The 25898-nt window shown below is 42.9% G+C and overlaps 1 protein-coding gene and 1 pseudogene across 1 annotated transcript in view; one reads left to right on the forward strand and one right to left on the reverse strand.

The window, feature by feature from the left end:
• The window catches only part of LOC126284016 (nucleoredoxin-like), a 703754-nt gene that overhangs the window by 216123 nt on the left and 461733 nt on the right, over positions 1-25898 (reverse strand). The gene's annotated exons all lie outside the window — the stretch shown is intronic.
• On the forward strand, positions 15075-15192 carry LOC126285532 (5S ribosomal RNA; annotated as a pseudogene).

The raw sequence follows: 25898 nt of genomic DNA on the forward strand, positions 1-25898 counted from the left end.
CCTGTAATTTAGTGGATTACTCATACTACCTTTCTTGAATATTGGTGTGACCTGTGCATTTCTCCAGTCTTAGGGTACGGATCTTTCATCGAGTGAACGGTTGTATATGGTCTTTAAGTATGGAGCTAATGCATTAGCATACTCCGAAGGGAACCTAACTGGTATACAGTCTGGACCAAAAGACTTGCTTTTATTAAGCGATTTGAGTTGCTTCACTACTCCGAGGATATTTACTTCTACGTTACTCATGTTGGCAGCTGTTCTCGATTCGAATTCTGAAATATTTACTTCGTCTTCTTTTGTGAAGGCATTTCGCAAGGCTGCGTTTAGTAACTCTTCTTTGACAGCACTGTCTTCGATAGCATCTCCATTGCTGTCGCGCAGAGAAAGAATTTGTTTGTTTCTTGAACCTAGCATGCTTCACACACGACCAGAATCTCTTTGGATTTTCTGCCAGGTTTCGAGACAAAGTTTCGTTGTGGAAACTGTTATAAGCATCTCGCATTGAAGTCCACGCTAAATTTCGAGCTTCTGTAAAAGATCGCCAATCTTGGGGATTTTGCGTCTGTTTAAATTTGGCATATTTGTTTCGTTATTTCTGCGACAGTGTTCTGACCCGTTTTGTGTACCAAGGAGGATCAGCTCCGACGTTTGTTAATTTATTTGGTATAAATCTCTCAATTTCTCCCGATACTATTTCTTTGAAGTTAAGCCACATCTGGTCTCCACTTATATTATTAATTTGGAAGGAGTGGAGATTGTCTCTCAGGAAAGCGTCAAGTGAATTTTTATCTGCTTTTTTTGAATAGGTATACTTTTCGCTTATTTTTCGAGGATTTGGGGATTACAATATTCAATCTCGCTACGACAACCCTGTGTTCACTATTCCCTGTATCCGTTTTGATGCTCGTTGTTAACTCGGGATTATTTGTTGCCAAGACGTCTAGTATGTTTCCTACCCCGCTGTAACACACGCAATGCTGTCCTACCAGTAATTTTGAATAATATGATCAAAGGACGAACATTTTTTTGTAGATCTCTACCAGCGTGACAATTTGTTAAATTAATGTCACATTTCTTGTAAAAGGTGTCGTAAAAATATAAATTTTATTAAGTGAAGAGTGGATTTTCAGCGAATATCCCAAATTAGCTTCAAAGTAACAACTTCAAAAATTTAATACGTACGTTGTTCCCTGTGTGATCGGAATACATTTATAAGGAACTGCCTATAACGAAAAGCTTCAAAAATTTCGAACATGTATCCACACATAAGGGTACACTCGGAAACGATGTAGAGAAACACTTAAAAAATTTGCACGTTTCCAAAGAAGTTCAACTTCTCAAAATGTATAGAAGTGATCAGAGCTATGTTGTTGTTCATGCAATGAAAATAAATGTGCCCTTTTTATTTATTTGACCTTTTTACTGTGCCTTGTCTCGCATCGGCGCGGGTTTGGTGTGGCTGGTAGCGGACTTGACATATTTCATTTAAGGGGCGGTCTGATGCCCTTCCTGTCCCAAGTCCGTTATCTCTCGGGTTGGAATATGTGCAAGCCACCTTTCTGTGTATAGTGTTATTCATGTGAAAGTAAGCGAAATTCTTCTGCATGTTTGTGCGGGACTTGAGTACCAGCCCAGTGTTCACCTAGTGGGATGTGGGAAACCGCCTAAAAACCGCAGCCAGGCTGGCCGGCCCACCGAACCTCTCCGTTAATCCGCAGGCGGATTCGATCCGAGGCCGGCGCACCTCCCTGTCTTGATAGCTGCGATTTAACACGCACGGTTACGCGGCAGGGTTTTTGATGTACTTTAATATTAATGATCAATTGAAGGACTTCATCGCTAATGATTAGGAATAATTAAAGTTTGTTGAAATACTGCGTTAACTACTTTTACAGCAAGTTACTGAAAAAAACTTTGTCACAACATTAATCTCATTGCTCAAAGTAAAAGAACTAACGCGCAGTTACTGCTGTTGCTGAACGATCACCACTGTATTAATAAAACAAACTGTTATCTTGAAAATAATCATCTTGGTATTGAAGCTCTTTCTTTCCGTGTTTGCTTTAACAATATATATGTTTTTGGATAGGGTCCGCCTTTAGCAAAACACAGTTTTGTTTTATAACCCAAACATGTTTCACTGCAGTTGCAGCATCCTCAGTGGGCTTTTATTTTCCATCTGTTAAAGATAAAGAACGTTCTTTGTTGTTTTGTATACATGTAGCTATTAGTTTTTAAAAAATGTAATCATAGATATTTGAAAAAACACATAAATTATGAAAATCCATACCTTTTTACCACATGGTGTGGTTTTTCTGACGTCTTGTGTTTCTACAATGACCGACAGTTTGTCATCTGCAACCACTTATACCTTAAAGTAGATAAATTGTTTAAGCCAAAATTACGATTTGAAGAACTATGTTATTATTATGCCTGGCAACTCAATATTCAGTGTTTTACAGTGATGAAGACGAAAAAAGAGTAAGTGAAACACCATGTAAATAGACACTCACACTCTCTCTCTCTCTCTCTCTCTCTCTCTCTCTCTCTCTCTCTCTCTCTCTCTCTCTCTCTCACACACACACACACACACACATAGAATTAAATAATTTCAGGCATAATAATAACATAGTTATTTTTTAAAAACTAATAGCTACATGTATACAAAACAACAAAGAACGTTCTTTATCTTTAACAGACGGAAAATAAAAGCCCACTGAGGATGCTGCAACTGCAGTGAAACATGTTTGGGTTATAAAACAAAACTGTGTTTTGCTAAAGGCGGACCCTATCCAAAAACATATATATTGTTATCTTGAAGCCGGCCGGTGTGGCCGAGCGGTTCTAGGCGCATCAGTCCGGAACCGCGCGACGGCTACGGTCGCAGGTTCGAATCTTGCCTCGGGCATGGATGTGAGTGATGTCCTTAGGTTAGTTAGGTTTAAATAGTTGTACGTTCTAGGGGACTGATGACCTCAGATGTTAAGTCCCATAGTGCTCAGAGACATTCGAACCATTTGTTATCTTGAAAGTGAGCGGAGTTTCCGCGCGGTCGTGGGCGCCATGTCACGGACTAAGCGGCCCCTCGTGCCGGAGGTTCGGTCCCCCGGCGGGCGTGGCTGTGGTGTTGTTGTCAGCATAACTTAGTTTAAGAAGTGCGTAAGTCTAGGGACCGATGACCTCAGCAGTTTGGTCCCTTAGGAATTCACACACTTTTGTTATCTTGAAACTATTATCTTGACGTGTGGAGACGTTCCTCATAACATTATTTACGAAAAATAAGACTTGGCATTGTTACTATTATTGACCGATATTCATTTCATGTGAGCTCTTTATACGCAGCGAATTTGAAATGGTAGGTGCTGTTTCAGAATCTTCAATAAATGTAATCCCTCAAAGTTGAAACAATGTTGGTAAATCGGGCCAAAACAAATGTAAAAGAATTTAGTTAAACGCCAAACATACTTTTCACTGACGTCGCATTTAACTGAGAGATAATTCCTCAGTTGGGAACTTCCACTATTAAAGAATATTGTTTCACACCAGTTTCACATTATTGTAACTATAACGCTTGGAACTCGATGCACTGTATAAAAAATAAACTTTCTTAAATATAGAGAAGTGCTATTCCCTTTTCACGTAACTTTTCACTGACGTTTCGCGTCGGTTAGTCAGTTTATAATATTTGACTTGCTTCGTGTAACCGTTAGTACAGCAATTGGATACTGTCTGTACTGTCCCGTATTCCAGTTGTATGCCCTTCAAACGAAGCAAAAAACACTCGATCACAGCACCAGTCAAGATTCTAGAGTCACCAGTATCTACCTGTTCGGGTTTGAGCTCGCTGATCTCTTTGCACACCATTTGAAAACTTTTCTACTGCAATGTTTCTTGTTGTTTAGAGTGCATCCATCTTTCATGCAAATAATAAATATACAATCAATACACTCTCAAAAAGTACGAGTTCCCATTTCTACTTGGTCAACAAAGTACTCCTCTTACAATGGTACTAACAGTAAAATTAATTTCAGTCGAAATCTCTCGTACAAAAATTGTAAAGGTGAGTTACACAATCTTGGTATATGTTCTTTCAAAACAATTAAAATTATGCTTAACGTTGCACATATCATATATAAAATTATATATTGAAATATAAATCAAAATGTAAATGTTTTCCAAAATCGTGTATTTCTGAAAGTTCTTGACCGCCAAATGCCAAATGTTGTTTTCCTATACAGGCGTGTGTACACACACACAAACACACACACACACACACACACACACACACACGCACACACACGCACAGGCGAGATTCTTTGTAACAATATTTTCCTGTTACGAAATTTATGAAAAATTATATATTACATACATCAAAAAAATATATATATAAAAACACAATGGTATTCCAATGCAACATTGTCTCAAAATTTCAAAGCATCCGCTTATAAACTTTCGGAAATTTGCGATTAGGAACATCTGCATCACGTAGATCTTCGTTTCTTCAAAATCTCCGAACATTCTTCATGGATTGCTTTGAAATTTTGGCACAACGTTGAATTCTAATATTGGCGTCTGTCTTTTTAGTTCCTAATCCTTTAATATGTACGAGAGTTGGAACTGTAATAGTGGCAACTATTTATTTCCAACTCGTACAAAATAGATACGTGTTTCAAAGTTTTACGGACCTTCAAAGTAGTCACCCGTTGCCTTAGGATACACTTAGCAGTGCCAGTTGTCTTGACAATTCGAGCGACGCGGTCTATTGACCGACGAATCTGTAGCAGTTCTGAAGCGAAAGCTGTGAAGTGTTTCCTTCAGTTTAGAAATCGAGTTGAACTTACGAGGGCTTAAGTCAGGGCAGTACAGTAGGTGGTATAGAACGTAGCAGCCCCTTCAGTCAAACAAATCAGTAACAGCTTGCAGTGTACGTGCTTGAGCATTGCCCTGCAAAATGATGGTCAGGTGCTGTAGAAAGTGTCATCACTTCTATCTCTATGCTGTTGATTTTTGGAACACAGCCTACGACCAGCTTAGAGACAGCGAATAGCGCTTTATAAAATAGGCACCGCAAATTCGCTGCCTTTGTAATGTCTTCAGATGAGCAGTTACTACACCGTCCTTTCATAACCATCTGTTTTTCATAGAATAAGGGCTCTGAATCTCTTCTTACACATGTTTTAATTTCAGTAATTCAGCGCTATAGCGAGAGGGAGAATCCTGTAAATCTGCATCTTTTGGATAAAGTCTTTTTTTCTGTTTCTGTAATTTGTAGTTCTTTGAGTAAGTACCCATTATTGCATTCACATAAGTGTTTATTTTCATGGTTATCGTTTTATATAGCAGTGCTTTCTTCATTAGTCGGTTATATATTCACCTTTCAAATATCCTCTACTTCCTTATGAGAACTTCGTGTTTGTGCCCGAATATTTGTCTCTTTATTAGGCTCATTATTACGCCCTCAATCAGTACTGGAGGGTAACAGAGCTAGAGTTGGAAGAGCATCAGCCTTCAGCTTGCGTTTCGAAGCGATATTCAACAGATTTTTTTCAAATCCCTTTCATAATCCGAAGGAATAAAATGTATTAAACAGACGCAAGAAGTTTCCATTGAAAACGAGACTGCAAGTTTACCATCGTTTATCCATTTCCTTTTCGTCTCACTGCTTTTAGGACACTCAACAAACCATTATTTTAACTCCAAAACTTTCTCTAAAAATCCCACAATACAGTGACAATTAAGGCGGCACTCTGTACTCCGTTGCCAGTCAACAACAAAAATTCCTTGTCGTAAGGAACAATTTTTTCGCTCACAAACGCAATGAAAACTCAATACGTAGTGGCAGTTCCGGTCTACTGAGCTCTGGTTGGGTTCACTCTGACGTCAGTGGTGCGGCTTGCTCACGCGCATGCACCTCGTGATCCCTAGCGTGTATTCTAGTATTTGTGGTTAGAACGATGGTATGCGAGCATTTCAGCTGTTTGTGGAATAGTTCCATTTGTTTCACCTGTCGTACAAGAACATACAGCGGAATAAAATGAATTTGGATCAAATCTAACTAAATCACATCACGATGTGACACCAGTGTATGTATTAGTGGGTGCTGATCTGATTTTTCTTACGTGTGAACAGCATCTGGCATTTGGAACATGCAGTGAACCAGTAATATTCGGATACAGCCTCTCGGTATTGTTGTGTTAGTTAAGTATCACAGTAGGAATCGAAAGATAATTAGCGAAGCTGCAGTTACTTCAGACCGTAGCGCAGTGAAGTTTATTTAGCACAGAAATATCAACATAGGCTCGGCTTGCACCACGAAGCGCTGTGCAGCCAATCAATAGAGGGTTCGCATATGAAGAGCGCAGCAGTGCACCGCTACACAAATCGCCGATTGTGCTCTGGGGTGCCGCCCTGTGTGTAGACGAATTTGGAGACAATACGCCTCATCTGAGTGGCAACTCCACTCTAAAAAGCGATATCGGCGCGGGGCTGAACGTGTTCACACTCGCACAAAGGGGAAAGTAGCGTCCTTTGTGAGCAGCTAATTAAACCCAGCCTGTCGACGGCGCTGATGGACAGCAGCTTTTATCTTCGTGTCAAAATGCGGCATTAGGAGTACAGAGAGAGCGTGCGCTACGAAAAAGTTTTCAACAACGCTTTCACTGTACAAGCAATGTGAAGGGGAAAAAGGTCAAACTCAGTTCTGATCCGTCACAGAGAAATTCGCATGAGCAGATTATTACTGTCTCAAAGGCCTTGCCACACTGGTAAAATCGGTTCCCGTCAGGTCACCGAAGTTGTGGGGTGTCGGCCTCGGCTGGCACTTGGATGGGCCACCGTCCGGGTCTGCTGAGTGCTGTTGGCAAGTGGGATGCACTCAGCCCTCGTGAGGCCAACTAAGGAGCTATTTGACTGAGCAGTAGCTCGGAGAGCAGTGTGCTGACCACATACTCCTCCATATCTGCATGCGGTGATGCCCTATTCCGACAGTCTTTGCTTTTCTTTACAGATTGCATTTTTGGTATGTGTGAGAAGATGTTATGCCTCGTGTAAGAAGGAGAAACATGTACCAGCATGCGTCAGATTTGGACAGTGGCACTTTTGTGCCCTATTGAGACAGCATTTATTACTTCGTGATGCTGCATCAGTCAGGATTCCACGACTGACATGCGATAATAGAATCCATGGGTTCAGGAGGGCCATGGTCAACGCCATCCAGGACTTAAACGGCCCCACGTAGCTATCGCCCGAGAGGACAAACATGTGCTGCACAATATAAAAAAAAGAAGCACTCCGTTTTCAGGGGCCACGAGTGGCCTACCGGGACCATCCGACCGCCGTGTCATCCTCAAGTGGAGGATGCGGATAGGAGGGGCGTGGGGTCAGCACACCGCTCACCCCGTCGTTATGATGGTATTCTTGACCGAAGCCGCTACTATTCGGTAGAGTAACTCCTCAATTGGCATCACGAGACTGAGTGCACCCTGAAAAACGGCAACAGCGCATGGCGGCCTGGCTGGTCACCCATCCAAGTACCGACCACGCCCAACAGCGCTTAACATCGGTGATCTCACAGGAACCGGTGTATCCACTACGGCAAGGCCGTTGCCCGCTGTACAATGTAAAGTAAACAATAATTATGATGTTGTATCTAACTGTTGCGATCTACTTTTGTTGCTAACAAGATGGTGGTGGTAAGTTCCTCCTATGAGAGCAAACTGCTGAGGTCAGCGGTCCCTAGGCTTACAGATTGATGAATCTAACTTAAACTAACTTACGCTAAGGACAACACACACACCCACACCCGAGGGAGGACTCGAACCTCCGACATAGGGAGCCGCGCGAACCGTGGCAAGCCTCCTTACACCACGCGGCTACCCCATGCGGCCTAACAATATGACTGAGCGCATCTAACTGATCATACAATGTAAGTTTTCATGGCCGGTACTGACATCGCTTCAAACTTCAAGGCTAATAGGTCGTGGTCGATGTATAAAACTTGATCTCAACGTTTTGTCTCCGACTATGGGAGACATCTTCAGCAATAAACTGGCGATCTGCAACCAGCGCTCGAGAGAGCATGAGATATATGGGCAGTGTACAGGAGACCACAATCCTTCCCATGAAGTCAGCTAGAAAGTTATCTGTGGCAATTGGAAAGCCACACATGCTGACCGTTATGTTCATAACCACCACTCCAGACAAAAAAGAGGTGTGATTAAAACCTTGGTGGGCAGGGCGTACGAAATTTGTTAACCGACTTATTTAAAAGATGAGGTTGGACATCTATGGTTGACGTCCAAGAAGAACGGTTACTGTAACAAAGGGACAGATCGAGCACTTCGCCCTAGGGAGAAAATCAGGATCAGCGATGAACAAGAGATACACAAGGGGAAAGTTTTCCTTCCGTTCATTAGTAAGCTTACAGATCGCAGTGGAAAAGTAGTTAATTCCGTCTGTAATGTTCATCAGTCGCCATCATTTTGTTAGTCACAGAAACTGGCTGTTTCACGTCTATAGTGACGATAAGAATTTTTGTAGGCGGTAGTTTTTGTTCCTCTCGTATTGTACATAATTGCTTTCTGGCCTACTCTTCCGTTTGTATGCAGTTTTTCCAAAATGTATGAATAAAAGATGACTTTTACACTTGACTGCCACCTAAAAGTGTCACTTGTGCAGTCGGCATTCACAGATGTTAAGTAATTTCGTATGTTACTTACCAGCTAAAGTTATATCTGTATACACTACAGTCGACATAATTGTCTTGAGACATTCAGTAACTGTATAGATATTTAAAATCATTCTCATTCATTGTTCTATTGCAGCTGCATATTTTTAATAGATTATATGTTTTGAGCCCTCCGGATTATCTAGAGACCTAAGTAGTGTGTCAGCAACCCCTCTTATTTACTCAGAACCGTATATCAGAGTAGTCTGATATGTGCTTTTGAGTACACAAGACGAGCTCCTGACTAAACTAAGATCTGAAGATGATCAAGAGTACTCTGATAGATGGTTCTCAGTAGACAAGATTGGTCTACTGACTCAATTACTCTGATATGTGGTTCTGAGTACACAAGATAGACTGCTGACTCAATTACTGAGATCTGAAGATAATCCAGAGTAGCCTGGTATGTGTGGTGAGAAGACAAAACGAGCTGCTGACTCAACTACTGAGATCTGATCAGGAATACTCATCTGTTTCTGAGTAGTCAAGATGGGCTACTGTCACAATTGCTGATATCTGATGATGATGATGCATAGAACTCTGACCTGGTTCTGAGCAGACAAGAAACACTGATGACGCAACCACCAAAAATTCAGGATGATCAAGAGCACACTGTATCTGCTTCTGAGTAAAAAGATAGGCTACTGAGATTTGAAGACGATCTAGAGTAGTCTGATATGTGGTCATGAGTACACAAGGTGGCCTGCTTACGCAACTACTGAGATCTGACGATGATCGAGAGTAATCTGATATGCGGTTCTTAGTAGACAAGATTGGCTACTGACTCAGTCACTCTTATATATGGCTCTGAGTACACAAGATGGGCTGCTGACTCAATTACTGAGATCTAAAGATAATCCAGAGAAGCCTGATATGTTGTTCTGTATAGACAAGACGAGCTGCTGACACAAATACTGAGATCCGTTGATGATCCATAGTAGCCTGATATGTGGTTCTGAGTACACAAGATGGGCTGCTAACTCAGCTACTGAGATCTGAAGATGATCCAGAATAAGCTGATATGTGGTTCTGAGTACACAAGATGGGCTGCTTACTCAACGACTGAAATATACAGACGATGCCGAGTACTCTGATGTGTGATTCTGAGTGTAAAAGATGTTCTGCTGTCTCAACCGCTGAGATCTGAGGATGATCCAAAGTACTCTGATATGTGGTTCTGAGCAGACCAGATGGACTGATGACACAACTACTGAGATCTGAGGATGATATAGAGTACTCTGATATGTGGTTCTCAGTAGACAAGACAAGCTGCTGACTCAACTACTAAGATCTGAAGATAATCCAGAGTAGTCTGATATGTGGTTCTGAGTAGACAAGGTGGGCTGCTGACTGAACTACTGAGATCTGAAGATGATCCAAGGTACTCTGATATGGGTCTTGAGTACACAAGATAGACTGCTGACTCAAGTACTGAGATCTACAGATGATCCAGAGTACCCTGATTTGTGGTTATGAATGTAAAACATGGTCTGCTCTCTCAACCACTGACATCTGAGGATGGTATAGAGTACTCTGATATGTGGTTCTTAGTAGACAATACGAGCTGCTGACTCAACTACTAAGATCTGAAGAAGATCCAGAGTATGGTTATGAGTAAACAAGATGGGCTGCTGACTGAACTACTGAGATCTGATGGATTATCCAAGGTACTCTAATATGTGGCCATGAGTACACAAGATGGACTGCTCACTCAACTACTGACATCTACAGATGATCAAGAGTACTCTGATTTGTGGTTATGAGTGTAAAACATCGTCCTCTGTCTCAGCCACTGACATCTGAGGATGACCTAAAGTATTCTGATATGTGATTTTGAGTTCAGAAGATGGGCACCGACTCAATTACTAAGATGTGAAGACGATCCAGTGTAGGTTGATAGGTGGTTCTGTGTAGACAAAATGAGCTGTTATCTCAACTGCTGAGACCTGAGGATGATCCAAAGTACTCTGATATGTGGTTCTGACAAGAGGGGCTACTGACTCAACTACTGATATCTGATGATGGTCCAGAGTACTGTGATATCTGGTTCTGAGTAGACAAAATGGACTGCTGAAGCAACAATTGAGATCTGAGGATGATCAAGAGTTCTCTGTATGTGGTTCTGAGTAGAAAAGGTAGACTGCTGACTCAATTAGTGAGATCTGAAGATGGTCCATAGTACTCTGATATGTTGTTTTGGGAGGACAAGACGGGTTGTTCACTCTACTACTTAGATCTGAGGTGGTCAGATTATTCTGATATGTGGTTTTGAATGGAGAACACAAGTTGCTGAAGCAACTACTTAGCTCTTTGAATGATACTAGTACATAGTGATCGAAACACGTAATCTAATTAAGAACATGAATCTAATACAGAACAATGAGTGAGGATTACTTTAAATCATATCTACGTATTAATTAGGTTACACTATCACTTACTTTCGTCTGAAACGACTATGATATCCTACAATCGATAGATCCCACTCAACAGTAGCCGACCAGGATGTTCACATGTGTACTTTTTTCACTAAGCTGTCCTGTCTGGAGTGTCCAGTGCAGCGCAGCGTCGTCTGTTGTCCCCAGTGTTTACTGCCGGCTGTGCTTATACTACCAGGTGGTTGCTGTGGATGATGAAATTTCCGTGGCTGCGCGATCTGGATCTTGTACATGTAGCAGTGTAAAAAACTTCCCGTACTGTCGGTCATGGGATAGACAATTGTCGTGAAACTGCGAGAGCACTAGTACTAGCGAGAGCAAATGCTGCATGGTCAGTTACAGCAAAGGCAACCGAGTCAGTAACTACCACTGGGAGAGGACGCCTTCCTCTTCAGGCGCCACACCAAGATCGCACGTGTTTTCTAATTTCATTATCGCCTTTTTTAAATTATCTACATCGGGCTTCTCCTCGGACCTTTCAGTTGGTGATACTCTCTTAATGCAGTACAGTAGTTGCTGACGTTCACATAAAGCAGGTTCACTGACAGTGGACGGTTTCTTTACTCGACAGCCGTACTATTCACTCATGTTATGGTTTGTCAAACGAGAGCGTGGATGTCGTCCCTCACACAAACAATGTACACCGCTAGATTTGCAACTGATGCCATAATTGGAACTAATTTGTTTTCAGCGTAAATCGGTTGTGCATTAACGCATTAGTATATCTCCCAATGCGATAATTAAAGCCCATACTGGACCTCCGCGAGTAGTGTGCAGATTAATTACTGTAACCAACAGGTACCAGGCGGTAGGCGAAGTCCCTGTCTGTGCTTGTCGTGCTCCAGAGTGTGCTTTTGGCGTCAGAGAAGGAGACTGATGCATACTTAGTCATGACACCGGCTCATTTCTGTCACTTTGGAGATTCTGGTGTAATCTGAAGAAGTCTACTTACAACGAAACCGGATGTGGCGTAATCAACGTACCTGAAATGGCTCTGTGGTGACTTTTACATTATTCAGCTGCTGAGCACAAAGTGGTGGAGGATCTGATTACTAGAACGTTACGAGATCTCTTCGCGCGGTGCCGTGCCGAGCCGTGCTTCCATTTCGGAAGCTTCAGACCGAGCAAAGCGTAGCGATTGTGCACTGCTTCGCCTCCCCTCGCGCAGTACCGAAATGTTCCGGGCTGGAGTTCCCTTTTTCAGATGAGCAGGCGATGAGTTGTACCACAGTCTTAACTTCAAAGGGTTGCGACACTCGCTGATCTGAAAAATTGTCGTCTTACAGCAGGAGCGAACCAGCGCTCCCAGCGGCGAGAGAGCCAGTTTTCTCGCAAAGTCATATACGCTGGAACAATAACGTTTACGCCTAAAGCGTTCGTACGATCCCAAGGGACATGAATGATAGTAAAATAAATGTCAACGGAACCAAAAGTCATCAATGAAATGCTGCCAACTACAATGTATTCATGAAGAAACACTTCGAGGTTATTTCCGTCTATCCGTCTCGCTCCCCCCCCCCCCCCTCCCCACCTTCTTTCCAATTTACTTTTCAGTCACATCCGTAACTGGCTGATCAATAAATCAATATCGTATCTTCTTTTAGTATTAGGATCCAATATTTCTTAAATATATGTTTCTCTCTCTTCTTCTGATATCTACGATTTTTCTGTGGATCTCTTTTCTTTTTATCATGTGTTTTCCTCGCCTTGTGACAATTTTGCATATCCTTACATTTAACACTGTCGTGGTGGATGGGGTATACACACTGTAAGACGAAAAAAAAAACAAAAAGAAGACGCAGCACGAACGAATAATGAGAATACGACGGAAATTAGTATATGTACTGTAGATGCACAGAAAAGAAATGTTTACGATATTAGAAAAGTTGGATGATTTATTCCAGAGAAAGAGCTGCAAAAATTGAGCAGGCAGTCACGCACTGGTCCACCTCTGGTCCTTGTTGTTGTTGTTGTGGTCTTCAGTCCTGAGACTGGTTTCATGCAGCTCTCCATGCTACTCTATCCTGTGCAAGCTTCTTCACCTCCCAGTAACTACTGCAACCTACATCCTTCTGAATCTGTTTAGTATATTTATCTCTTGGTCTACCTCTACGATTTTTACCCTCCACGCCGCCCTTCAAATACTAAATTGGTGATCCCTTGATGCCTCAGAACATGTCCTACCAACCGATCCCATCTTCTAGCCAAGTTGTACCACAAACTCCTCTTCTCCCCAATCCTATTCAATACCTCCTCATTAGTTATATGATCTACCCATCTAATCTTCAGCAGTCTTCTGTAGCACCACATTTCGAAAGCTTCTATTCTCTTCTTATCAAAACTAGTTATCGTTCATGTTTTACTTCCATACCTGGCTACCCTCCATACAAATACTTTCAGAAACGAGTTCCTCACACTTAAATCTATACTCTGGTCCTTATGGAAGCTGATATTCGGCTTGGCATTCATTGGTAAAAGTTGTTGAATGTCCTCGTGAGGGATATCGCGCCAAATTCTGTCCAAATGGCGCGTTAATTGGTCAAAATCTCGAACTGGTTGAGGACCCTGTCTATAATGCTCCAAACGTTCTCAATTGGGAGACATCCGGCGACCTTGCTGCCCAAGGTAGAGTCAGCCAAGCACGAAAACTCTCTCGGTGTGCAGGCGGGCACTATCTTGCTGAAATGCGAGTCCAGGACTGTACTCTGACGATCGAGTTTGAACGATATGCATCAGGTGGACATCCAACTTTCTCTTTAGTAAATTATTAAATTCTTTCCTGAAATTGTAATCATTTGTTCGTCTGCATATGTCCACACCTAACGATTTCTGATCCAATTCCGAAAATTCCTTCGTAAAGTGTAAAAGCGTAATACGCAGTTTTGAACACTGGAATGTCTAGATCCCATACCTCTGAAGTGATACTATCAAGACAGAGGCTTTCGGAACACGGAGAAAAAAAATACTACCTACTACGGAGTGGATGTACAGAAGGCTGTGAGCGATCAAGTGGGCACGGTGCGTGTGTTTCACGAAAATCGGTTCAAATGAGAGTCTTCTCCGTTCAAAGATCGTCTGAAGTAACTAATTGTGTGTGTGTGTGTGTGTTCTTTGACGAATTCAATTCCCATGTCTAAAACAACTTCAAACGTCTGATTACTTTACAAATCAGTTAACGGGCTACATATTTGACGTTAAGCATATAATCGAGAAAAATTTTCGTGTAGGTTTGAAATTACGTGCAAAGTTTGCTTGAAATCGCTACATGCTCTCACTCACAGACAGCGAACGAATATGGTTTGGGTAACTTGCTCTCTTTGACTTGTCTCCAGATATATATAGAGTATCTAAATCTGATACGTGTCTTACCGTGTTAAACATTTAACACTGGATTAAACTTCTTTATGAATAGGTTATTACACTACTTACAATTTTTGAATTTTGAATAGCTGCATGAAGTATTGAAAATCGTTTTTTGTTGCCTCTGAGAGCTAACAGACAGTCGTCCCGCTACTGGCACCGTGACATGGGTTAGCTGTTTAATAATACGGGTCATGTACGAGTAGATTGTTTTGAAACATTAATTCACTCATTTGTACATAATGGTACATAATGTATATTTAGTGCGGCGTGTATGTACCAGCAAACATCGAGGAATGTGGAAAGATTGGCAAGTGAATTGCGAAAACCATCTCGAAAATTTATGTTGAAAATTTGTGTGTTATATTTCCTGTTACTGTTTCTCAGTAGCATAATTCTGTTCTGGCATCGATGTCTCGTACTTGTTAGTTTTGTGTTTATTTTTTCTTGATAAATGTAATTTTAATGTTTATCTTGTTCCATCGTCATGGACAGAGTTGTTTGTGCAGTAATTATCAAGCCTATTTTTGTCTAATAATGATCCCAGCCTCGCCAACGGCCTTGCCGCAGTGGTCACGCCGGTTCCCGTCAGATTACTGAAGTTAAGCGTTGTTGGGCTGGGCTAGCACTTGGATGGGTGACCATCCGGTCTGCCGAGCGCTGTTGGCAAGCGGTGAGCACTCAGCCCTTGTGAGGCAAACTGAGGAGCTACTTGTATGAGAAGTAGCGGCTCCGGTCTCGTAAACCGGCCGGGAGAGCGGTGTGCTAACCACACACACCTCCATATCCGCATCCGTTGACGCCTGTGGGCTGAGGGTGGCACGGTGGCCGGTCGGCACCGTTGGGTCTCATGGCCTGTTCGGACGGAGTTTAGTTTAGTTTAGTTTTAATCACTCCAACCTCAGTTTTGCAAATAATCGAACTCCATTGTACAAAACGTCTGTCCACTTCAGAAACGCGTTAAATATTTGATGTTAAGCATGTAAAATCTATGTGGCGGAAGATCCAAAACCCTAATTATTTTGGTTTTACTAGAGCTTTGAAATTATGTTTAAAGTTTGTTGAGTCACTGGATGGATGTCATCTGAGTAGTTTGTATGCGCGAGTTACGCTTCCTCAGAACATAGACATAGTTCCTAAATTTAATACTTGTCTACTGCGTTAAACCTTTAATGTGCGATCATTTTTCTTACGGGGCAGATGACAGCATCTTAAATTTTTTAATTTGGTCAATAATCAATCCTTCCGCTCGTTACTGGCTTTCTCCTGTGTTCCACAGGGTCTGTGGTTTTGGCGTTGTAAGTGGCAATGAGTGCCCGGATTATATCGTTCCTGTCGCTACCATTTCTCCCTGTGACGGAATTTGTGCACCAAATCTGTTTGTGTGCAGTATTACAGCTCATGTAAGCGTATAAGACCGTTTTGTTAATGTTTGCGAAGTGTGCACCTGAAGCCGTACGTGGGTACCAGCCCGGTATTGGCGTCGTGGGGTGTGAGAAACCGCCTAAACACCGCGTGGAGCCTGTCCGGCGCACCAGCCTCCACGTTAATCCGCCGGGTGGATTCGATACGGGGCCAGCGCGCCTCCCCGTCTCCCGGAATGGGCGCTCTAAGGCGCTCGACAATTCGGGCACGTCGGTCAACAGTTATATGAAATACTGAAAACCACATTTTGTTTGCACCTTGGAAATCGTTAGATACGAAGTGTACAGCGTACAGTGGAAATGCGCTGTAGTTTAGCCGTTTAGTAATACAGATGTGCGTAAATGGCTAGTAAATGAACTCACATGGTGTACTTAAAATCTCCAGTGCGTAAGGGGACCTTCACGTGAAAAAGTACCAAAAATTTAAAACAATGCACTCGCTCAATATATAAGAGCATCTGTAGATATTACAAGAACATATAGTTTGTCTACTTTCCCATTATCCGTTTGTTCGTAAATTTAGTGTGAATGTAATGTTGCACAGGCGCTAGGCCCCCTGTCTTTATAAAGTGCGTAAGTATACAGTATTTGTTTACTCTTGCTTTCGGAATTTGAAATACGTTTGTTTCATAGTTGTTACTATGTCATTTTATTTTAGTGTATGTGTTTCCTGTGTAATAAATTCCAAGAATAAAGAAACCATTTCAAAGCAACATTGAATAATACACATAATTTGGTTCAAGAGTCACCTACAGAAATTGGGTGTACAGGCATACAACACACTCACTACCATTCCTTGCTGTTATGGGGCAATTAAGCATAAACAATCTGGCAAATACAAATCTTCTTTGGAGACATCCTCATGGTCTCTCCCAAAATCCCAACGAAAGCTTCAACAGCTGCATAGGGGAATGAAATCCGAACACAGTATTTAGCGAACTAACCATGTTGATGTTACATGTAATGAATACAGTGATAACGTCCACTGGTTGTACAATTAGTTGGCTTCATTTACTAGAAAATATTATACATCCGGACTGGAAGGAATAATATTTAAGGTCTAACTGTTATTTATCGGCCGCGAGTGACCGAGGTGGAGAAAGCTACAATATCTTACCAAGGACACTAGGATAGATAAAAGAACGAAGACAAGGTTACGAAGGATAAAGAAAGAGGTGACGAACAGCAATATGCAGCTTGTGTGATCTAAAGCTGCGTAGTAATAAACTGATTAGTTCGTAAATCTTCTTTTGTGATTTATCGGAACGCTGAATTTGTAACATTCCGGAACACTTTATTGCTAAATGAAGGTAAATTCACAGAACTGGCACATATACTAAAGTGCTAAAGAAACTGCTACAGGCACGCGTATTCAAGTACACATATATGTAAACAGGCAGAATATGGCGCAGAGGTCGGCAACGTCTATGTAAGACAGCAAGTGTCTGGCGCATTCGTTAGATCAGTTACTGCTGTTACAATGGCATGTTATCAAGATTGAAGTGAGTTGCAACGTGGTGTTATAGTGGGCAAATAAGCGATGAGTCGCAGCATTCCCGAGAGAGCGATGAAGTGAGGATTTTCCGTACGACCATTTCACGAGCGTACCGTGAATATCAGGAATCTGGTAAATCATCAAACCTCCGACATCGCTGCGGCCGGAAAGAGATACTGCAAAAACGACGACTGAAGAGAATCAATCAGCGTGACAGAAGTGCAACCCTTCCGCAAATTGCTGCAGATTTCATTGTTAGGCCATCAACAACTGTCAGCGTGCCCACCATTCAACGAAACATCATCGATATGGGATTTGGGAGCCAAAGGACCATTCGTGTACCCTTAATGACTGAACGACACGAAGTTTTAGGCCTTACCTGGGCCCGTCAACACCGACATTGGACGGTTGATGAATGGAAACATGTTGCCTGGTCGGGCGAGTCTCATTTCAAATTGGAGTGATATGGGGCACCTGATACGTCTAGGGGATTGGGTTATTTGGGGGAGGAGACCAAACTGTCATCGGTCTCATCGGATTAGGGAAGGATGGGGAAGGAAGTCGGCCATACCCTTCCGCAGGAACCATCCAGTCATTTGCCTGAAGCGATTTAGGGAAATCACGGAAAACCTAAACAAGGATTGTCGGACGCGGGATTGAACCGTCGTCCTCCCGAATGCGAGTCCAGTATGCTAACCTCTGCGCCACCTCGCTCGGTGATACGCCTAGATGCGACTCTGACAGGTGACACGCGTGTAAGCGTCCTGTCTGATCACCTGCATCCATTCATGTCCTTTGTGCATTCCTACGGGCTAGGACAGTTCCAGCAGGACAATGCGACACCCCACATATTCAGAGCTGCTACAGAGTGGCTCGTGGAATATTTTTATGGGTTTAAACACTTCCGCTGTCCACAAAACTTCCCAGGCATGAACATTGTTGAGCATCTCTGGGATGCCTCGCAACGTTCTGTTCAGAAGAGATCTCCACCCTCTCGTACTCCTACGGATTTATGGACAGCCCTGAAGAATTCATGACGTCAGTTCCCTCCAGCACTACTTCAGGCAATAGTCGAGTCCATGCAACGTCGCGTTGCGGCACTTCTATGTGTTCGCCGGGGTCCTACACGACATTAGGCAAGTGTACCACTGTCTTTGGCTTTTTAGTGTACAATTACAATGACCTCCTCTACCTCCGTTGCCTACTAAATTTATAAAATTTTAAAATATGATTTGTGTGATCATTGATTGAAATTTTTAAATATATTACCTGTAGTAAAATAAATTTTGCATATTTGTTAGAAATTAGCATCAAAAAAGGAAACCGAGGCGTAACATACTCCCCTGAATCTTGTCTGTAGCCTGACTTGTTCTCTATACTATGCAGTCAGTGATACCAAAGAAAATGGTACATTAGTTAAACAGTCTTCTGTTTTTAGCCGTTTATAAACAGTGTCGTCAATATCACAATATAATAAATATCTGCAGATATTTTTCTTGGAAATGCTTTGATTAAAAACTCTAGCTGTTTGTAAAAAGTTTGAGCTTCTTGTACTTTATAGATCAATGATATTGTGAGGAGGGAGGAAGTTTTAAAAACGCAACCTGTTCAGGGATGGTCTCCTTAAGCTGACCTCATCATGAGCTCGACTATGGTCTGCTTAAAATTACTTGGCAGTTGATACATCACAGGCTGGAGCTGGTTTTGGTCGCATCAGAGCGCTCAACGTCACGCCCTAACTCTACGCTGTTGCTAAACTGCCACAACAAATCACTTTGTTCAGCTTTCTTTCTTGTTGTGTTTGGATCCTGAATCCTGGATCCGGTATTTTAATTTCGTATTTCATCACACATGATTACTATAGAACAACACACGCACACAAACTATGCTAAAAATTTGCACGTGTTCCATACACAGCATTAACCAAACACTGCTATATTCTTCCGCAGACGATGCGATTCAGCACCACATATACAGTTACTATTATCACAGAGATCTGTTTGTATTAGAAAAGTTTCGCACGACATTAAGTGAGTTCAAATTTTTGAAGGTTGCAAATTATCGTTGCTACTGGAATACCAGTCATACATGTAACAACTTTTATCATGATGGTATCGTAGCGTTGTTGTTAGCGCCTTAACTTGCCGAGTGGAAGGATGTAGGTTCGAAACCAAGCTGTGCTGACGATCTCCGCCTCTACCTACGCAGTGAAGATGATGTCCGCGCGTGTGTGACACAGTGAGGTATCGGGCAGTTCTCTTAACGTTTCCAAATCACAAGTTATGCTCATCGGAGTGCGCCTACATGAGAGGCGTGTCGCTTCTCTAAGCGTGGCCATCACCGTCCGCTGCTTAGATATTGGTTTTACAAATGATCTTCGTTGTTCGGCGGCAACAAACAACAGACATCTGCTGCAAACGATCAGGGCTGGCCTCGTTGATCACCGGCTAAGATCCCTTGACACTGTACAAGTACGCGCGATACGTGAATGTCTACCAGGCCTCTCGCATCCCTCACGTGGCACAAGTGTTCCCAATCCAGATTACCCTCGCCCGTCGTATGTTGATTGCAGTTGTCTGTACTGGGGTGTTATTCAAAGATCAATATGCCACTCTTGTTCTCCCACGGGAGCGTGACGTGGTCGGCTGTTCCACGTGCCAGACAGAATCACGGCACGATTTGTTAGCCCCCAACCAAAAGTCAGGCGCCGTTGCCTGATGAGCCTTACCGGACTGTTTTTACATGAATATGCTCCGGCCTCCATGTCAGCCACAGTCATATTAGCAGACATTCCACCGCTGTTTTCTTTATGGAATTATGTTACATCCTCCAATCCATACCACTCCCACGAATACTCCGGACAAAAACTGTTCATGACGCACAACAAATGCATCGGCTCCCAGATCACATCGAACACGAGTTTCGCCAGAGAACTTGTCCGCGAAAGGCAAAGGTCCCGAGTTCGAATGTCGGTCAGGCACACAGTTTTAATCTGCCAGGGAGTTTCATATCAGCGCACACTCCGCAGACTGAAAATCTCATTCTGGAAACAAGTTTCCCCAGACCATATGGCGCCATGTAAGGAGAGCAGTGCGTGCAGGCTTTCTTGACACAACCGTTCGAGCCTCTTGGTGTATCACCGTCAGTGGCAAACAGGTCAACCAGTTTCGTTGCAACGCGTCCGCCTCGCTGACACACCCCTCTGTGTTCACTGTGGTGTGGGCGACACAGACGCTCACCGATTCGCATTTGGTCTGATGTCTGGAGAGTATCTTGACTTTCCTTATCCGACAGACACCTGCTTAGATCACTGTTCTGACGTTTTTATTCCCGGTTGTGATTCATTACCACAGAGCGAAAACTAACGCCGTGAACTGGATACGCAGCCATACGGTCCGGTAACTTATTGATCCCGAGGAGAAGTCGGAACTAGGTTACTGGACGTATCTTCACGAACGACACAGCGCACTTGTTCGCAACTCCCGATACAAGCAGTTCTTTACAAATTTTCTATGGAGCGCCTTTTACGACCCGCCTTCCAGTTGGAACGTTGAAGCCATGAGATGCTGATCTTTATTTTGCCAACGTGATGCTCAGAAAGAACTACATATGGAATATCCAAAAAAAATTCGAGAAGACACTTTTGGGTGTTCTACCATCCGAAGACGCGAGCGAATCCGGAATTTCTGGGAAAAGAAGGTAGTACACAACCCTTTTTCATTTTTATTGCTGTCGTGCGTTTTTTCTTCACCTACCTTCTTCCTATCCTACCACCTTTTAGTAATAGGTTAGTTGTTTTGGTGACAGCCATAGGTCGGCGCCAACGCCTGAAGAGGTGCAGTTCTTTTTTTTCTTTCTTTCTTAGGACACAAGTGGTGGCGGCGGCAAGTAGATTCTTTTTTTATGGTTCCCTTTCCTGTTCAGGGAAGTGACTGTCGTTATTATTTTTATTCAACTGAATTCATTTTTTTAAAATTTCTAATGCTTTGCAGCGTCATTATCATTATGACATTAACTCTTTTATTTCCCCTTATTTTTTCTTCCTGTCATTCTTTCTTCATTTGGAATCTGCCAGTATCGTCTTTAATCTACAAAAAGTGTCAAGCAGGACTGCTTATCGGTTGGTTAAGCGGCAGTTCGTGTAGCCAGTGTAACGATAGTTTCAAGTAACCAAAGAACGACAGTAAGAAATTACAGTTTGCTTTTTAGCACTGGAACTGAAATTTTTGTGTTGTGAGTTTTCCCGTAGAGATTAGCTTAATCGCTGTGAACAAAGAGATCGTGATTTCAGTTCTGCTGCAGACTGCTAACCGCCGTTTTCTCGGACACATTGCACATCACGAGTCTGTGGTTAACTTGAGTTTAAATTCAGGGCTAGAATACGCGTCGTCTGCCGCAGTTCAGTCACTGGTCGCTCAAGTTCAGCTGTCGACAGATCATCTCGCATTTACTTCATACCTCGCAGCTGCCGCTTCCAACGTTGCTCCGCGTTACAAATTAACAGCGTTGTGGTGTGACTCGTCGTGTTTGTGTGTCGCCTATAACCGAGCAGTATCCGGCAGCTGACACTGTAGCGGCAAGTGACAGACGCAACTATCAAGTAATTTTAATCGGACTTGTCTACTGTTCCGATGGCCGTTGTCTACAGTGTGCGACCTGTGTACACATTTTCGCCTTTACTGCACAGAGCAGCGGCGCCGCGACTGTACGTGTCAGATTGTGGCCCGGCAGCTGGCCCTTGACCTCGCTTCCAGAGCACAGCAGCCACTGTGTACGGGCCGCCTCTATTCTGGGAGCATTCAGAGCGGCGCGCGCCCACGCCGGCTGTCTCGCGCCTTATCGCTTCTGCACTGCGAAGCCTCTAGAAATACTCTGCAGGCCGCACAGGCGCTGCTAAGTGTTGCTGGCACGTCTAAAAACCTCACGCCCATCTGCTGCGGGGCCGTAGAGCACATTCCGAGTTCAAACATTACGGTGTTGCTGGAGCAAAACAGGCTCCTTTCAACGAATCTGCGCGGATTCGGGAAAAATAACTCGTGTCAGGCACAGCTTGCATTATTCACACAGATCGTCTTGCAAACAGGCAAGTGGACACGTTGAGTCCGTGTCCTAGATTTCCCGGAGGCATTCTCCACAAAAATCTGGCTAGTCTAAATATACGTACCTACTTTTCAAGCCACCGTAAGTTGCCTGCCGGATAGCCTTTTGTACCACTTGTTGTGACCAGACGAAACGACGATCCTCTGGTCACAACTGTGGGCTCTTTGAGTGCTCTGGCAGAAGGTTCATTTTTAACTACAACAGATGAAATACTGGTTCATTGATTACACGAATGCTGAGCTTGAGACAGTTCTTTGCAACAGGAGAATACAGAATATTTAGAACTGTCACTGACTATGAAACCGTCTGTTCTTGCACGCAGTTAGAAACTGTTTTTCTGAAGTATAACGTTCATGTACATATTTATCTGAAGCTTTATGTTCACTGCTCCTTCGCGTTGTTGTTGACTGCTGAAGCTGAGCTTACAAACTGAGGCAGAGTGCTTCCTTGTTCGGCTCTATATTGACCTCCTATGCGAGGGCACAACTGTGCTCCAAAGGAAGGCGTCGTCTTCAGGAGCGACTACCATACGTTTTTGCCGATTGTAGCTAACGGCTGTAGTATTGATTCGCGTAGCCGGCTTTCTTCTGGCACCTCTGATCTGTTGACGATACCACGCCGATGATAGCCTTTCTCTATCCTGTTCCATCTGCAAATACTGCGGCGGAAAAACGACTGTCTATATGCTACCGTGCGATCCTGCATTTCTCTTAGCTTGTCTCCACAGTCCTCATGCGAGATGTATGTTGATAAATGGAGGATCGTCCTGCACTCAACCACAAATTCTGATTCTCTAAATTCTCTCAATATTGTTTTGCGAAAAGAACATCTATTCCCTCCAGGGATTACTATTTGAATTTATGGAACGTTTGTGCAACATTCGTGCTGATCGAACCTGCCGGTAACAAATCTGCGAGCACACATCCGAATTGTCGGCCGCTGTGACCGATCGGTTCTAGGCGCTTCAGACCGGAACCGCGCTTGCGCTAAGGTTGCAGGTTCGAATCCTGCCTCAGGCATGGATGTGTGTGATGTCCCTAGGTTAGTTAGGTTTAAGTAGTTCGAAGTCTACGGGACTGATGACTTCAGATGTTAAGTCCCATACTGCTTTAGAGACATTCATCAAACACATGCGAATTGCTTCGATCTCTTCCTCTAATCCGACTTGGTGTGGATCCCAAACGCTCTCAAGCTATTCAAGAATGAGCCACAAATGTTTAGATCAACTGCACTTGTTCCACGAATGAGCTGGTGGGTCAATGATGGGAAGTGTAACCTCACATACTGTCGCAACAACTGTTTGAGCTACATATCAAACAAATGCAACAGTTGACTTAATGCCATTAGTAATATTTAATTGGCTAATAATTTATGAATAATAAGTAACAGAATAATTAATAACATATTAAATGAGCAGTGGTTAATGACAGAATTAAATAATTACAATCGATACAGTAACAAGTAATTGAACGATAACATTATACCAATCAGTTGAGTAATTAACTAACTGAATAACTTTTAACTTAATAACAACAAGTAATATTTAATTTAATAAATCGTATTCTTCATACTGAAGATCTCTTCGGTAAAGCATACGGACAAGCTACAGCAAAAGGGACTCCAACGAATAGCTTTGCAAAACAAAATTTTGCACAATAAACAGTAATGTTATACAACATTGCCATGCTGTAGCTGCTACCTAATTTGGAACGAAACAATGTTCCTGTACGACAGGCGCCCGTCAAGGAGCTAACTCTGGAACCACATAGGCCTCATCCCAACACTGTCGCTCCACTATCGTGCTGAAAAGTGATGCCTCTGAATGTCTTATGTGAAAACATAAAGCTTTTAAAAAAAATAAACTTTATTAACGTCCTACATCTTTATTCTTCATGTCTGTATTTCAAATGGCTCAAATGGCTCTAAGCACTATGGGACTTAACATCTGAGGTCATCAGTCCTCTAGACATAGGACTACTTAAACCTAACTGACTTAAGGACACCACACACATCCATGCCCGAGGCAGGATTCGAACCTGCCACCCTAGCAGTCGCGTGGTTCCAGGTTGTAGCGCCTAGAACCGTTCGGCCACACCGGCCGGCTCTGTCTCACACCTTTCTGAACCACTGCTTACCTCTCACGCCCCTCGACTCCAGTAACTGCCGTTTTGTTTCTGTACAAGCTGTAAATAGCATTTAGATTCTTGTATTTTACTCCTGCTACCTTCAGTATTTGAAACAGTGTATTTCAGTCAACATTGTCAAATGCTTTTTCTAAATCTACAAAGATATTAACATAGATTTGATTTTCCTTGACCTATCTTCTTAGGTAAATGGTAGTGTTAATATCGCCCCGCGTGTTCAAACATTTTTATGGAATCCAAACTGATCTTCCCCGATGTCGGCTTCTACCAGTTTTTCTAATCTTTTGCTAGCAATTCGTATTTTGGCAACCATGACTTATTAAACTGATAGTTCGGTAATTTTGACACCTGTCAGCACCTGGTTTCTTTGTAATTGCAGTTATTATATTCTTCTTGAAGTCTGAGGACTTTTCACATGTCTCGTACACCTTGCTCATCAGATGGAAGAGTTTTATCACGGTTGGCTTTCCAAAGGCTACCAATCGTTCTAGAGGAATCTCGTCTACTCCCAGAGCCTTGTTTCGACTTAGGTTTTTCAGTGCTCCATCAAAGTCTTCTCGCAGTATCATACTTCCCATTTCATCTTCCACTTGTGTAACACTGCCCTCAAGTACATCTCCCTTGTATAGACCCTCCATATACTCCTTCCACCTTTCAGTTCTTCCACCTGAGGTCTTGATATTCATACATTTTCTCCAAAGGCCTGTAGCTGGTATCCACCTTTCCTCTAGTGAAATAAGCTTCTAAATCCTTACATTTGTCCTCTAAGCATTCTTGGTTAGCCGTTTTCCGCTTCTTGTCGATCTTATTTTTTAGACCTTTGTAGTCACTTTCACCCGCTTCATTTGCTGGATTTTTGTATTTTCTCCTTTCGTCAATTAAATTCAGTATCGCCTATGATATCCAATGATTTCTACTAGGCTTTGTCTTTTTTATCTATTAGATCGTCTGCTGCCTTGACTATTTCATCTCTCGAAGCTGCCTTATAGCCTACGTTTACCAGCAGGCATACACATTTGCCTCGCGGGGATGTGTTTTAAGCTCTGCAACTAAGTGCGGAGGTGGCTGGCCTCTGTGCTCTGATGGCAAAACTCTCGCGCATAGCGACCCTGTGTTTGGTGCCACAGCAGCCTCGCTCGTCGGAGGAGGGGAGGCAGGGACAGAACACGCCGGTTCCGCTTCACACAGCGATGGTGTCCTAAGTCTGCGCGT

Source organism: Schistocerca gregaria, chromosome 8 (assembly GCF_023897955.1).
Source record: "Schistocerca gregaria isolate iqSchGreg1 chromosome 8, iqSchGreg1.2, whole genome shotgun sequence".
Taxonomy (NCBI): domain Eukaryota; kingdom Metazoa; phylum Arthropoda; class Insecta; order Orthoptera; family Acrididae; genus Schistocerca; species Schistocerca gregaria.